We start from the raw sequence: 16413 nt of genomic DNA on the forward strand, positions 1-16413 counted from the left end.
AAGTAATCGATAATAGAAGCCTATCTAAACTGACTGTTTCAAATACCATCAAAATCGGATGAAAAATGCTCCTTTTTGGGGTCAATACTCTACATCAGGAAATCGGTCAATATGGCACATATATCCAGATATGATCCCATCTGGACCACTTTCAACATATTGGAGTAGGCGACTACCAGAACTTAATATGCCAAATTTCATCGAAATCGGATGAAAAATGCTTCTTTTATAGGCTCATTACATTATAGTTCGAGAGATCGGTCTATATGGCAGCTATATCCAAATATGGTCCGATGTGGAACATATTTGGTAGGGGTCTACCAGAACTCAGTGTCCCAATTTTCATCGAAATTGGGTAATAAATGGATCTTTAATGGCCTTAATTCCCTATATCGGGAGATCGGGCGGTCGGTCTATAGGGCAGCTATATCCAAATATGGTCCGATCTGGACCACACTTCACAGAAAAGGGTAGGAGTCTACCAGAACTCACTGTGCCCAATTTCATCGAAATAGGATATAATGATCAATTTATTGCTTCAAGACTTTAAGTCTGGAGATCGGTCTATATATCGGCGAAGTACCGATTTTATGAGATCAGAAGGTCAGGTTTATACACAGAGAATACGAAATCAATAGGAATTTTTTGGGAAAAAGATTTCATTACCATAAATATCTGAAAATTTATAAATACCCAAGAAATGTATTCAATGGGTATTTACCCAATAAATACCCAAGTATTTGGTATTTACCCGGTAGAAACCAATCTCTACCTATGTACCATTGTACCGAAAGCCTTCACCTTAGTTCAAAGGATGCCTTAAGAAAAGCTGACTCCACATTCCAAATTCTCAATAAAGGGATCGAAAAGCTTGTTGACATATCCAACTTTTAATCCCTGCCAAGACCTGACTAAACAAACATAAATCTTAGACAAAATAGAAAAATTAGAAGAAGAAATAGACCACCGACGAAGTTCTTAGGACCCTTAAAAACCGAAATGTATTTGCCGAGTACAACCTGGATGAACAGCAAAAGAAACTATCGTAACATTTCAGTATAAGCAAAATAAGCTTCATCACCCCTACCTTTAAAGATTTGTCAATAACCTTCATAACCTAGACTTAAGGAAAACATTGCCGATGAAGAACCCAGACAAGCCAATGCACCATGGTAGATCGTACCGTCCTCAATCACTTCTCCTCTATAATACAACTCCTGGAAACATATCAACTTGGGTTCGACCCCTAAAAGTAGGCACCGATATAGGCACATTGATGGAGGTCTTCGATCTGATGGCATCTACCCTAAGACGTTGCAGAAGGGCTTTGACTACCAGGCTGATAGGCACATCGGGTTGTTTTGAGCTTGTATTAGGTACCCATGTCTTACACGAGGATGAAAGTAATCTTCATAACAAAGCTTGGGAGATTTGAATGGAGGGCGGTCAAAGATTTTAGACCAATGAACCCCAACTGCTTCTTGGTGAAAACTTTCAAGAGGAAGAGTTTTCTAGAGTTTTTTATACCCAACACCGAAGGATGGGGGCATATTCATTTTGTCATTCCGTTTGCATCACATCGATATATCCATTTCCGATCCCATAAAGTATTTGTATTCTTGATCAGCGTAAAAATCTAAGACGATCTAGACATGTCCGTCCGTCTGACTGTTGAAATCACGCTACAGTCTTTAAAAATAGAGATATTGAGCTGAAACGGATTATATCTTGATATAGCCCCCATATATGCCGATCGGTCGATTTAGGGTATTAGGCTCATAAAAGCCACATTTATTACCCTATATTGCTGAAATATGGGACAGTGAGTTATGTTAGGCCCTTCGACATCCTGCGTCAATTTGGCCTAGATCGGTTCAGATTTGGATATAGCTGCCATATAGACCGATCCTCCGATTAAGGGTCTTAGGCCCATAAAAGCCACATTTATTATCCTATATTGCTGAAATTTGGGACGGTGAGTTGTGTTAGGCCCTTCGACCTCCTTCTTCAATTTGGCCCAGATCGGTTCAGATTTGGATATAGCTGCCATATAGACCGATTTCTAGATTTAAGGTTTTGGGCCCATAAAAGGCGCATTTATTGTCCGATGTCGCCGAAATTTGGGACGGTGAGTTGTGTTAGGCCCTTCGACATCCTTCTTCAATTTGGCCCAGATCGGTTCAGATTTGGATATAGCTGCCATATAGACCGATCCTCCGATTTAGGGTATTAGGCCCATAAAAGCCACATTTATTACCCTATATTGCTGAAATATGGGACAGTGAGTTATGTTAGGCCCTTCGACATCCTGCGTCAATTTGGCCTAGATCGGTTCAGATTTGGATATAGCTGCCATACAGACCGATCCTCCGATTAAGGGTCTTAGGCCCATAAAAGCCACATTTATTATCCTATATTGCTGAAATTTGGGACGGTGAGTTGTGTTAGGCCCTTCGACATCCTTCTTCAATTTGACCCAGATCGGTTCAGATTTGGATATAGCTGCCATATAGACCGATTTCTAGATTTAAGGTTTTGGGCCCATAAAAGGCGCATTTATTGTCCGATGTCGCCGAAATTTGGGACAGTGAGTTAAGTTAAACCCCTTGACATAATTCTGCAATATGGCACAGATCGGTCCAGATTTGGATATAGTTGTTATATAGACCGATCTCTTGGTTTTAGGTTTTGGGGCCATAAAAGGCTCATTTATTGTCCGATGTCGCTGAAATTTGAGACAGTGAGTTTAGTTAGGCTCTTCGATTGTTTCTTCAATTTGGCCCTGATCCGTAGAGATTTGGATATAGCTGCCATATAGACCGATCTCTCGAACAAAGGTCTTGGTCCCATAAAAGGCGCATTTATAGTCCGATGTCGCCGAAATTTGGGACAGTGAGTTGTGATAGGTTCTTCGATAGCTTTTTGCATTTTGGCCCTGATCGGTAAAGATTTTGATATAGCTGCCATATAGACCGATCTCTCGATTTAAGGTTTGGGCTCATAAAAGGCTCATTTATTGTCCGATGTCGCCGAAATTTGAGACTGTGAGTAATGTTAGGCCCTTCGACATTCTTCGTCAATTTGACCTAGATCGGTTTAGATTTGGATATAACTGCTATATGGACCGATCTCTCGATTTAAAGTCTTGGCCCCATAAAATGCACATTTATAATTGGATTTCGCTCAAATTTGACACAGTGACTTATGTTAGGCTTTTCGACATCCCTGCCGTACATGGTTCAGATCGGTCTATATTGGATATAGCTACCAAAAAGAACAATATTTTGTTCTGCAAAATTGAGCAATGACTTGTACTTATTAGACCACTACATGTCGAATTTGGTCCAAATCGGACCATATTTCGATAAAGCTGCTACGGTGGCATAAATAATGCATTTTTCACCGGATTCTGACGAAAGTTGGTTTATATATATACCCGATGTGGTGGGTATCCAAAGTTCGGCCCTGCCGAACTTTACGCCTTTTTACTTGTTCTTACTCTCACCACTAATATGGTTTTGCATTCCCACCCATAACAAATGCTTTAGAAAAAAAAGCATAAACACAGCTTATGCTCCTTCTTCTTTGGCCTTTGTAAAACCCTTGGCCGTATAATAATGCAAACATAAGAAGTGATTATGATATGAAAATCCCATAAAGGAAGAGAGATAAAACATAATGACGACCATCTTTTTATAGACAAATGGAATAGGATTTCTAGTACAAAGAAGTTCATCCTTTTTTACAAGAAATCCTGCGCTGCTGCTATTCCAATACACCAACAATATTTGTGTGGCTTACGTCGAATACCATAAAACCGAGGGTGCTCGCACCCTCAGCACTTCCTTAAAACAGATAATGAGATATTAGATTCATCTTTCAACTTGTTCTCAGATAAAATGTCTATTTTGGAAATGTGCCCAGAAGAGGCTAGTTTCATGCCTAGCATATTGCAAAAAAAAAAACTCAATTGGGCCATAACAAAATTATTTCCTTGAAAACTACCACAAAAGGCATAGTTACTTAATTAAAGTACTTTGAATTTTGGCTGGCAAACAGATTTCCTCGTTTGAATCAATAAATCTAACAAAACTGATTGTAAAACATACTGAAAAGTTGAGAAATAACTACGAAATCGCAATGCAGCCAGTCCGAATCATAGCTAAAGGACATCACGCGTACCAAATGATCACAGAGAGGCCACAGGAAAACCACCACAAATGGCAGACACACAATCGCCAACTGGCAAAATAACAAGAATAGCAATAAGGAACAAGACCTACATATTGACGTGATGCCTTCCTAAACATCAATCTTTGAAATGTTTGCAGCACGAGTCTCAACAGCAGCAATGGCAAGGCAATAGGCATAGCGAGAAAACAGCTACAACAGTGTCCAACGACATCATTATCATCATCGGCAACAGCAACAGCCTTTTTGCCTTAACTAAACCCGTTAAAATGCCAAACAAATGCTCTGGTTGCGGCAATGTTGCTGCAATCAGCAGATGGTGATCTTTGTGTTGTCTTCTTGTGTTTTCTTAGCCTTAGTCTCGTGGCGGCGATTTCTGGGTCCATCCAAATGCGGGGGCTTTCATAGATGGGATGTGGATTTATTTTCTCTTTTGTTTTTCTGGCTAAGCCAAATCATCTTCATTTCAACATAACTGTAAAGCCACAGAGGTTCTGTGTTTATTTCCCTCTATTTTTTTTTCCAGCAACTTCCATTTCAATGTATGTATGTGTGAATGGCTATGACCATCTATTTAAAGGTTCTTGTACCACCCTAACAACACCACAAGCCTGCCGTTTGCCTCCTCCTTTTTAAAAAGCCACAAAAAAGAAAATACCACAGCAAATTGCACACAGACAAATTGCCGATGCAGATGATCCTAGACCTGGTGTTGTTGTTGTTGTTGTTTCAGGTAAAACACCATCATTGCCGCCAACACCGCTTGCTCCAATTCCATCCTTTGGAACTTGGCCTCCCAGGCAAATCTTGGCTCGTCTTGCAAACACATCTCAAGCCATGATACACAACGACGCTGATTGAACTTCAAAAGGAAAAAGCAGACGGACAGACCGACATTCAAAGTTACCATTAAGTTCCAATAACATCTCCAAATCGAAAATTGTTACAGCGTTCTGCCTTAAATTACCACTTTAAATCTAACCAAACGGAGTCTGTGGATGAACCGACAATCTTGAGTCAAAACCAGAAAAAAAACCGAAATCAAAATAGAAAAGTACTATATTTACTACTGCCGCTAAACATTTGAAAATAAAAAAAATTAGATACACTGAAAAAAATTAATCAAAAAAAATTCTTTCGTCTTTTTTTCGCGAATATTCCCAGACAATCCGACAATCTTGAGTAAAAACTAGAAAAAAACCGAAATAAAAATAGAAAAGTACTATATTTACTACTGCCGCTAAACATTTGAAAATAAAAAAATTAGATACACTGGAAAAAATAATCAAAAAAAAAAAAAATTCTTTCGTGTTTTTTTCGCAAATATTTCCAGCTCAAGGTCAAGGTAAATTCAATGCTTTCTATCCAAAGAAAAGCAAAGCAAGAGAGTGCTGTTGCCAAACACACTTTGACTGGCATGGTGGATCGCTATTTCTGATACGCCACTTATCTCCATCAACACCTTTGTCAAATTGATTAAGGTGCACTACATATCCAACTACAATGGAGTATGGGGTAGAGCACGCTTTGTTGTAAAACAAAGCTCAATAAGTCCCCCAGTCCTCCCAAGCGTAGTGAGAGAGTATAAAGAATTATTTTCCACTATTCCGGCAAAAACTAATCACCAATGACTAAGAAAAACAAAACAATCAACATTGCCAAACTTCTTCTTTTGACAGCAGCACACTCTTGCTAAATTTTTCAAAGGTCTTTGCTATGCTATTCTTTGATAATCAAATTCGGACAAAATTTTCAATGAAAGATAAAAAATCCTTTATATAAAATTCAATTTGTGTTTGTTTGTTTGTTCCCTATAGACTCAAAAACGGCTGAGCCGATTACGTTGAATTTTTGATATCGGGAGGGGGGGGCGGACTCTCCCCCTTACCCCAAAAGTACTACCCAAAAATAATAGTGGACCGATCGGGACAATATGGGATTCAAAAGGAAGGTATTCAAGAGTAGAGTACGAATTTCATAATAAAAGTAGGGTCCAAGTACCTGGGGGTCCGCCCCAGCCCCAAAACCCCTTAAAATAGGTTAATTTGACGATCTTGACAATATGGGACTCAAACGAAAGGTATTTGGGTGTAGATTACGAATATGGTCAGGAAATAGGAATAGGCTTTGAAATTTTTTGATAACGGAAGTGGGCGGACCCTTCACCGTTATCCGAAAGAGGTCCGATGGGCTCAATAAGAGTATCAAATGGTATTGGAGAGCAGAAAACGAAGATGGTATTAAAATTTGGGTCAAGTACGCAGCGGGCCCCCTCAACCCCAAAACTCCTCTAAACAGATATATTCGAAGTTCATGTCAATATGGGAATCAAATGAAAATTAATAGGCAGTAGATTACAAATATGGCACAAAACATTAGGTCCATATTAGCCGACAATGGCTATATGGGCCTCAAATAAAAGATATTATGGAGTAAATTTCGAATATCAAATGGGTTATTATGACAATATGGAACGCAAATGAAAGGTATTTGAGAGTAGAAATCGAATTTGATATCCAATTTTGGAGCCAAGTATTTTTGGGTACGCCCTAAAGCACCCCCTAAATTAAACTTCATATTCGTTGGAAATAAAGAACGAATTTGATATCTATTTTCAGTATAAAGTGCCGGTGGCCGCCCCAGCCCCAAAAAAGTCCTCCAAACGGTTTATATTTACCGGCCATGACAATATGTGGCTCAAATTAAAGCTATTTGGAAGTGCAGCACGAATTTGATATCCATATTTGAGTCAAAATATCTGAGGTGCCATCCCTCCCCTAATGAGAACATTACCCTAAGGAAGAACATTACCATCAACGAAACAAGAAGGGAAAAATTCTCACACATCAAATCAAATTTATACTCAATGATAAGGGCCCCTTTTATAGCCGAGTCCGAACCGCGTCCCGCAATTCGACACCTCTTTGGGGGGAAATTTTTAAAATGACCAAATGACTATGCATGGCATTGTACCTCACAAATGTCGCCAGCATGAAAAGGGGATAAACACCGCTATGTCCGATGTTCTCGACAGGATTCGAACTTGTTCAGCGTCATTGGCAACAATGGCACGAATTCGCAATTCGCATTGAGGGCGAAGTGTCCCCACCCTGAATAGATATTAGTCAAAGAAGGCGCAGCGAAGCGGGCCCGGTTCGGCAAAAAATTACAAATTTTGCCCATAAACATTCCACTAAGGAACAGGGGCAAACTTCTCACATATCCATCAGTGCAGTCCGATTCAAGTCTGAGCTCACTGATAAGGGGGCTCCCTTTTATAGCCGAGTCCGAACGGCATTCCGAAGTGTGACACCTCTTTGGAGAGAAGTTTTACATGGCATAGTACCTCACAAATGTTGCCAGCATTAGGAGAGGAAAACCACCGCTGAAAAAAAAAATTTTTCTGATGGTCTCGCCAGGATTCGACTAGATTTTCTACGAAAATTTTTGGGAAAATTAGTTTGACAGAATTGTGTTTAATTTTTTGATATCTAAAGAAGGCGGACCCTCCCCTTTCCCCCTTTAAAAGCGCTTGATCTGGGAGTTTTTTGGGGCAATTCAAGCAAAATTTTGTTTGCGCTTTATAGTAAACTAAAAACAAAGAAGAGTTATTCATATTTGAGGTGGGGTGGTTAAGGCGGCCGTCCCTCCCTCAAAGCCCGCCATTAGGATATATGACCCAATCACTAGAATATGGGTCTCAAATGAAAGGCATTTGAGAGTAGAAAACGAATCTGATATTCAAATGCGGGGCCAAGTGTCTGGGGGTCATCCCACGCCCAAATTAACCTCACTTGGGCATATCTATGCACCATGACATTATTGGGCTCAAATGAAAGGTATTTGGGAATGGATTTCGAATTTTATATCCACTTCCGGGACCAAATGTCTGATTGCTCGCACTACCCCCTTAACACCTTCCAAACTAGATTTATTTATTGACTATGGCAATATAGGGCTTAAAAAAACCACCCACCTCCGAGATCTGCCGTTTCTGAAAATTAGGGTGAGGGGAGGGTCCGTTCCCTCTTCAGATATCAAAAAATTTAGTACCCTATTTTCACCACGGGATCAGTGAAAATTTCAACAAAATCGGTTCAGCCGATTCTGAATCTATAACGAACACACAAACAAACAAACACAAATTGATTTTTATATATAAGAAGAAGAAGATAATTAACATATCCATGGTGATGGGTATCCAAAGTTCGGCACTACCGACATTAATACGATTTTAAAATTATTCATCGGCAGGTTTTGTTTGAAGATGGGCTATATCGGATTTTATCTTGATGTAGCTCCTATATAGACCGATCTTCCGATTCATTGTCTTTTGCCCTTAAAAGACGCGTTTTACCTGATTTTACTGTAATTCGAGTTATGTGAAGACCCCTTTATTTGTATAGAGCTGGCATGAATACCGATCTCCCGGTTTAAAATCATGTTGACTGTCTGTGTGTTTTTTTTTAAATTGGCGCAACGAATTATATTGGGTCTCTTGGCATTCATACCAAGTATGGTCTAGATCGGACTTTATTTGAACATAGTTCCCATAAACACAGATCTGCCAATTGAAGACCTTGGGTCCACAAATGGCGCATTTATTAACCGATTTCACAGAATTTCATATCAGAACGAGCTGTGTTAGGTCCTTTGACATCCGTGCTCAATACGGTTCAGATCGGTCTATATCTAGATATAGCTGTCATATATACCGTTCCTCCGATTTAAGGTATTGGTTCCATAAAAAGCGCAATTATTAGCCAACTTTACTGAAATTTGATACAATAACTTATAGAAGGCTCCTCGACCTTTGTGCTGGGTATGGTTTAGATTGAAATATATTTGAATATACCTGCCATGCATAGCGATCTCCAGAAAAGGTGCATTTATTGCCCCATTTCGCTGAAATGTGTTGGGTATTCGGTACAATGCGTTGTATTAGACCCCTACACATCACTCCCCAATATGGTGGAGATTGCAATACATAGCTGTCATATAGAGCATATATATACATATATCCGAGTGATACCCACCATGTATCCAAAGCTTGGCTTGGTCGAATCTTATGACTTATAACTAGATTTCATTTTGATTTTTTGTTAATTTTTTTTTTTTTTCAGTGTATACAAATTGCCAAACTTTGATCGACTATATTCGTCTAATTTTCTCTCTTCACTAGACCCAAAGGAAGCCTCAAACAAAAATCCCCAAAAAAAAAACTAAAGGAGAATGGTAGCAGCCACATTTTCCACATCTAGCCGCTGTACAACGTGGTGCAATGTAGCGCATGTGCGATGGTGCTAAGGGCAAACAAGGCTCAACAAAAACCAAAACAAAAAAAAAACGAGTAGGTTTGATAAAATGGGCCACTAAAACAACAGCACAACAGAAGAACCGCAATAGAAACATCTACTAAAAGTACGCCACTTAAATGTTGTAACAACTCGTGCATACGACGCGGCGACGAACGAACGACGAACCACCACCAAAAAACATTGATTGTTTCTTTTGGGCACATCTTGGGCTGGATGCTAAGGTGGGGAGGATCCCCTGCCTACCTCCACTGCTGGCTTGGTTTATTTTCGTTGTTGAATGCCAGCAGCTGCTATTGGGAAATTTTTGAGTAAATATTAGGAACCCAACCAAAGCGTCTAGCACCCAAACCTTAAGCTAGGCAGGAGTTGAGGACGATTTACCGCAATCTAACTGAAATAAACCCTTAAGCGTAACTTCAGCCAAACTAAACAAAAAAAAAATGAAAGACATGAAAAAATTGGCAACCAAGCAGCAATGCACAATTGAGGAGAAAAAATTAGCAATCATTTGCGCGTGCCCAATTGAACAACGGCAACAAGCGCAAACATCAGCGCAAAGAGTTGCAATTCTGGGGAAACAATCGGTAACGAGTTCACAAACAATTTGCTGAGTGGGTGGGTTGAGCTGTTAGTGGGCAGACAATGGTATGGAGCTGCAGCATGGAGGATGGAAATCGGCGACAAAATGAGGAAGACAGCATAAATGCCCTTTTCGGAGCAGCAAAAAAACAGAAACAAAACACAACGAATTGAACATTTCCAATTGGAACAAACAACAAAAAGATTTCATCAAATATTCGAAAACTAGGAATGATGGCACGAGGGTAGGAAGTGGAAGTAGTTTTTTTTACCAAACAATGCAGAGAGATTAGGCATTTGCATAGGTCCTTGGCTATGGGATCATAACCGGTCGCAGCATTTCTTGCCTTTCAATACCCACTTTTACTCTAAAGTGACATCTTTAACACCCACCTGGACTTCCCTCGTATGAGTAGTATGGTCAATGTTCACATTCAACCAACGTAGACGATTTCTCATTTTTTTTCAATCCCTTTTAAGATGCGGACCTCAATGACAAGGAACCTCAGATAAAGATAGATTTCACCATGGCTTATTTATAGATATCTTTGTATCATCAATTTTGCAATTGATGACGATCTTGATGGAAGACATGCCAAAAACAACAACAAACATGAACAACAACAATAATAAACAACAAGCAACAAACGGCTCAAATAATAGTATGTACATGTCAGCAAATTACCTTCGATACCTACACATTTTATGGATTGCCCAAAAAACAAACAAAAAATACCTCAAAAAAGAGCATGGAACGGCGACAAAACTCTGAAGATGAAGTCGACAACGTCAACAACATCACGACCAACTTCTATGAATTTTTGCAAGGGTTTGCCGGGAAGAAGGCAGCCTGGCAGCATGTTAACCGGGATTTTTGCACTATTTATGGCACATTTTGGCTAAAATATTCGACGCCATCCCCAGAGATCTAAAATTTTGTTTAGCTTGACATTCCGCGCGCTCATCTACGCCCAACGAAATATGCATGTTTTAGCAATTTTTCTGTTTCACTAGTTGGTGTTGCTGTCGGTGTCTTGGGCGATTATTGTTCGCCACAAGCCTTGTAGGCTAGCTGCTAAAGCGGCTGCTCAACTCAACTCAGTGACTGACTGCATAGATTTGTGTTGCAAGTACATGCTGTGGCTAGGCGAGTACTTCTTGCAGTACTCATTCGGCGAATTGCGTGGGCTTAAATTATGTTTGAAATGTCATCGTAAGATCCAACACACGACAACAAGGGTTGACATAAATTTCCACCAACATGCAGAATCAACCGGGCTCCAGTCATGTTGGATACTGCACACACACACACACACACACACACCACCAGCACCACAATAAAAAAAACCTTCGCTCAACGATGAGTTTAGTGGGTAAAACTATAACAGCAGAAACACAGAGAGCAGCAGCAGCAGCAACAGCCGATCACCAACATCAGATAATCTTAGTTGTCGGTCGATGGTCGCTTGGCCATATACAGCCTAGGTACGGTGTCGTCTGGTATGGTATGTTGCTCTGTTCTTACGTCTGCTGCTGCTTGCCCGTTTGTCTTTGGCCATATGAAAAGTGTGTTGCTTCACTATTTCCTCCTTTAAGAGAGTGTATCAACACCAACTATTACAGATGTCTGCCAAGTAAGAAGACGTCCAGTGCTCAGACCCCACACATATCCTCCTCCTTCGTTTCGTGCTGCTCTCCTTGGCCTAGGCAGCAACAGAACAACAGTTCTTCACGCTTAATAACTGACAATGTTTTCTTAATATTGTTACACATGGCTTATACAATGAGAGAAATAAATTTTTAAAAACTGTAAAAAATTAAAGTGTATGGCAAAAAGTGGAAAGAATTAGTGCCTGTCTGTCTTTTCTAGCTTTTAAATTAAGAAATTATATTCCCATCTGAAATATTTCTCAGTATGGAGATAAAGTAACACAAGTTTGTGTCTTAAGTCTTTTGTTTTTTCACACACTTCTCATCACCCAAGGTATTTAAAGCGCCTTTGAAGATAAAAGTTTTGTTTTTCTTTTCATCTTAAGACATTTTCAATGCAGGACAAGGGACATTGAAGAGATATAGAAGCAATTGTTTTACCGTTGATACAGACGGAAAACGCGAAAGCAGTTCCCGCATTATTCTTGGAAATGATCCTATGGGGGAAACTATTTAGAATGTGAAGGAAAAGGCGTATATGTACTAAGGGAGATGAGGTATGACCTTAGAAATCATTGCGGTTTATATCGGGATCCAGCCACACAATATATTCCTATCTAAAATATTTCTCAGTAAAGAGATTAAGTAACACAAGTTTGTGTCTTAAGTCTTTTGTTTTTTCAGACACTTCTCATCACCCAAAGATATTTAAAGCCCCTTTGAAGATACAAGTTTTGTTTTTCTTTTCATCCCAAGACATTTTCAATGTAGGAAAAGGGACATTGAAGAGATATAGAAGCAATTGTTTTGCCGCTGATACAGATGTATATGTATTGGGTTGCCCAAAAAGTAATTGCGGATTTTTTTGAAAGAAAGTAAATGCATTTTTAATAAAACTTAGAATGAACTTTAATCAAATATACATTTTTACACTTTTTTTCTAAAGCAAGCTTTAAGTAACAGCTGATAATTGACAGAAGAAAGAATGCAATTACAGAGTCACAAGCTGTGAAAAAATTTGTCAACTCCGACTATATGAAAAATCCGCAATTACTTTTTGGGCAACCATACTAAGGGAGGTATGATATGTCCTTAGGAATCATTGCGGTTTATATCGGGTTCCAACCACGCAATATAGTCCCATCTCAGTATTTCTCAGTAAAGAAATTAAGTAACAAAAGTTTGTGTCTTAAGACTTTTGTTTCTTATTCATCCAATTTTAATTACCCAAAGTAGTGTAGGCGATGAGAAGTTACCCGGGCTAGGGTTTACCCGATGTTCAGAACTGAAAGCTCTATGCTTTTCGCTCCGCAAAGATCTTATGGGGAGATGTCAAATGTAAAAAAAAGAAGAAAATATAAAGGAAATGAGTGAATCCTTCAGAAACATTACGGAAACATAGAGTTTCAAGTACACCAACACAACATATTTATGGTTAGCAAAGCAGGGTTTAAGTTGGAGCTGGTTGCAGTGGGCCCAGCTCAAACGTAGCCCACCAGAAATATTATTTCAAGTATTTTTCAACAATACATGCTTCTTTTACTACTTCTTCAAAGGGCTTAAGATCCCCTTCTATAAAATTTCCTTGAGTGTTATTTTTATTTTTTTTTTTTTTTTTCAGTGTATACCCAAACTTTTGGCAACATCTTTTTAAGATGATGATGGTTGGTTTTTGTTTCTTTATAAAACTGACATGACTGCCATGGCTGTTGTCATCATCATCGTCCTCATCACCAGCACACAACTGGGACACTTTATTATCAACACCAGCAACGGCTTACAAGGAAAACAACTTCAAAACCCAAACGCTCAGTATCTCCTATTTTCGGGACTATGCCAATGATGTAGAGCTCTTTGCCATGGCGTTTGTAATGAAACTTCAGTTTGATATTGTCTTGTCTTGTTGTAGTTCTCTTTCGCCATTCGTCTTCATTGAGTTCCTGGCAACGTAGCTTGATATTGAAGCTGTCTTTATGGATTTCATTTTGGTCTCCTTTTTTTTTGTAGGGAACTTTTGAATGGATTTTTCAGATCATTTTAGATTCAGATTTAGATTGTTGCCCATTGCCCCCTTTCGCAAGTCTTTAGGGGCTCCTCCGCAACTCGCAAAGTGATCTACTCCAAGTGATAGGTGGTGTCGTATAATTTAAGTTCATAGCATAATTCTACGTAAAACGTTGTAAGCTGTATCTCATTGCAAAATAGGTGCTTATCTATATGTGACAGTGGGTTGGAGGACATAAAATGAAAAATTAGCTCTAATGGCAATTAAAAGGTAAACTTTAGAGCACAGCTTCCAAGACAACATTCGTTTTTTCATTGAAAATGAAAATGTCAATAAAAGTCTCTTAGACAACACAACCTCAACGAAATTTTCCTAAAGACAAATATCATTCAAATTAAAGACAAAATTTCACAAAAAAAAAATAAATTTTTAATGAAATTTGAGTGAAATTGAAAAAATTTAATGAAATTTTATCCAAAGACAACATTTCAGTTGAATTTTCTCTAAAGAAAAAACCTAATAAAATTTTAACTAAACACGAAATTCCACTGAAATTTTCTATAAGGACGAAATTTTAGTGAAATTTTCTATAAAAACGAAGTTGCAGTCATATGTTCGATAAGACGAAATTTCAGTAAAATTTTCTCAACAGAAAACATTTTTTTCTCTAGAGAAAATTTTACTGAAAAAAATTTTTTTGAGAAAATTTAATTGAAATTTTGTCTTAGAGAAATTTTGTCTTTACAGAAAATTTCACGAAAAAATTTGTTTTTATAAAATTTTTATGAAATTTTTTGATTTTCTTGAAATTTTCAGTGATCGTGCTTAATGATCCCATTATTCAAATTGGGTACTACATTTTTTGATATCTGAAGGGGGAGCGGACCCTCCCCCTTACCCTAATTTCTAGAAACGCCAGATCTCGGAAATGAATGCTGCGATTTCAGCGAAATTTTGTGTGCTGTCTTATAGTAACCTACAAACAAAAATTTGGTATCCCAAATTTGGATCGGGTACCTAGGGGGGGCGCCCACCCCAAAACCTACCAAATATATATATACACGAATCACAACAATATGGGACTCAAACGAAATGTATTTAAGATTAGAAAACTTATCTGATATTTAATTGTCGGACCAAGTGTTTGGTGGACCACCCCAACCCCCAAAGCACTCCTAAATCGGAAATATTTACCGACCATGGCAATATGGGGCTCAAAGGAAAGGTATTTGCGGGTAAAATACGAATCTGATATCCAAATTTGGGACAAAGTTTCTGGTGGTCCATCCCTTCGCCAAAACACCCCTCAAACAGGACTTATTTACTGACCATGGCAATATGGGACTTAAATAAAAGGTATTTGAGTTTAGATTACGAGTCTGATTTTCAGATGTGGGACTAAGTGAAATTTCCTCTTAAGACAAAATTTTGACGAAATTTTCTCTAATGACAAAATTTAATTGAAGGTTTTTTCAAAAGACGAAATATCTGTAAGATTTCCTCTGAAGACTAAATTTCGGTGAAATTTTTTCTTAAAAACAAAATTTTAGTAAAATTCTTATCTAACAGCACGTTTAAGTCCATTGTGATACCACAGTGGCGATAGACCAAGGCTTCTGGCGGGAATCGAACCCACGACCACTGTACTGGTAATCCAAGCACGGTACCAACTCGGTTACCGGAGCGCATATTTTGATACTTTTATCTAATATTCAGACATGAAATCGATTTTATTTTCGATTTAAAAATAAATCCAGCAAAAATCGGTATGGTACATGGTAACAATGATTTACCACTTAAATCTCGAAAAGGCCATAAATCCGAATTTAGTGGCCAATGTAAACGTGGCTTAATATACAATTTCAATAAAAATTTATCTAAACACAAAATTTCATTGATATTTTTTTTTTAATTTTCTATTGAGAAAAAATTTGATAGCGATTTGTGTTTGGAGAAAATTGAAAGAAATTTTGTTTTAGAGAAAATTTCACAGAAATTTTGTTTTAGAGAAAATTTTACTGAAAATTGTCCTAAGAAAAATTTCACTGCGATTGGAATGTCTCTTTAGTGAAAATTGTGTGGAAATTTTGAATTGAGTGAACATTTAATGGAGATTACGGGTGACTGGTGTCATAACGCCCAGGGGATATAATGTCCAAAAAAATTTTTGGATATTGTGACCTACCCTGATGCGGTTATAAATTTTCCACACCTTACCATTTATCCTTTTTTATACCCTACACCACTACTGAGGTACAGGGTATTATAACATAGTGCATTTGTTTGTAACACCCAGTAGGAAAGGAGATAGACCCATTGATAAATATACAGATCGACTCAGAATCACTTTCTGATTCGATATAGCTATGTCCGTCTGTGTGTTCGTCTGTTTGTCTGTCCGTCTGTCTGTCTTTTCGTCTGTCTGTCCGTCTGTTTATCCTTTTGTCCGTCTGTCTGTCTATCTGTCCGTCCGTCTATCCGCATGTCTGTCCGTCTGTTTGTTCGTTTGTCCGTCTGTCCGTATGTCTGTCCGTCTGTCTGTCTGTCCGACTGGCTGTCCGTCTGTCTGTCCGTCTGTCTGTCCGACTGTCTGTCCGTCTGCCTGTTCGTCTGCCTGTCCGTCTGTCTGTCCGTCTGTCTGTCTGTCCGTCCGTCTGTCCGTCCGTCTGT

Source organism: Stomoxys calcitrans, chromosome 3, assembly GCF_963082655.1.
Source record: "Stomoxys calcitrans chromosome 3, idStoCalc2.1, whole genome shotgun sequence".
Lineage (NCBI taxonomy): Eukaryota > Metazoa > Arthropoda > Insecta > Diptera > Muscidae > Stomoxys > Stomoxys calcitrans.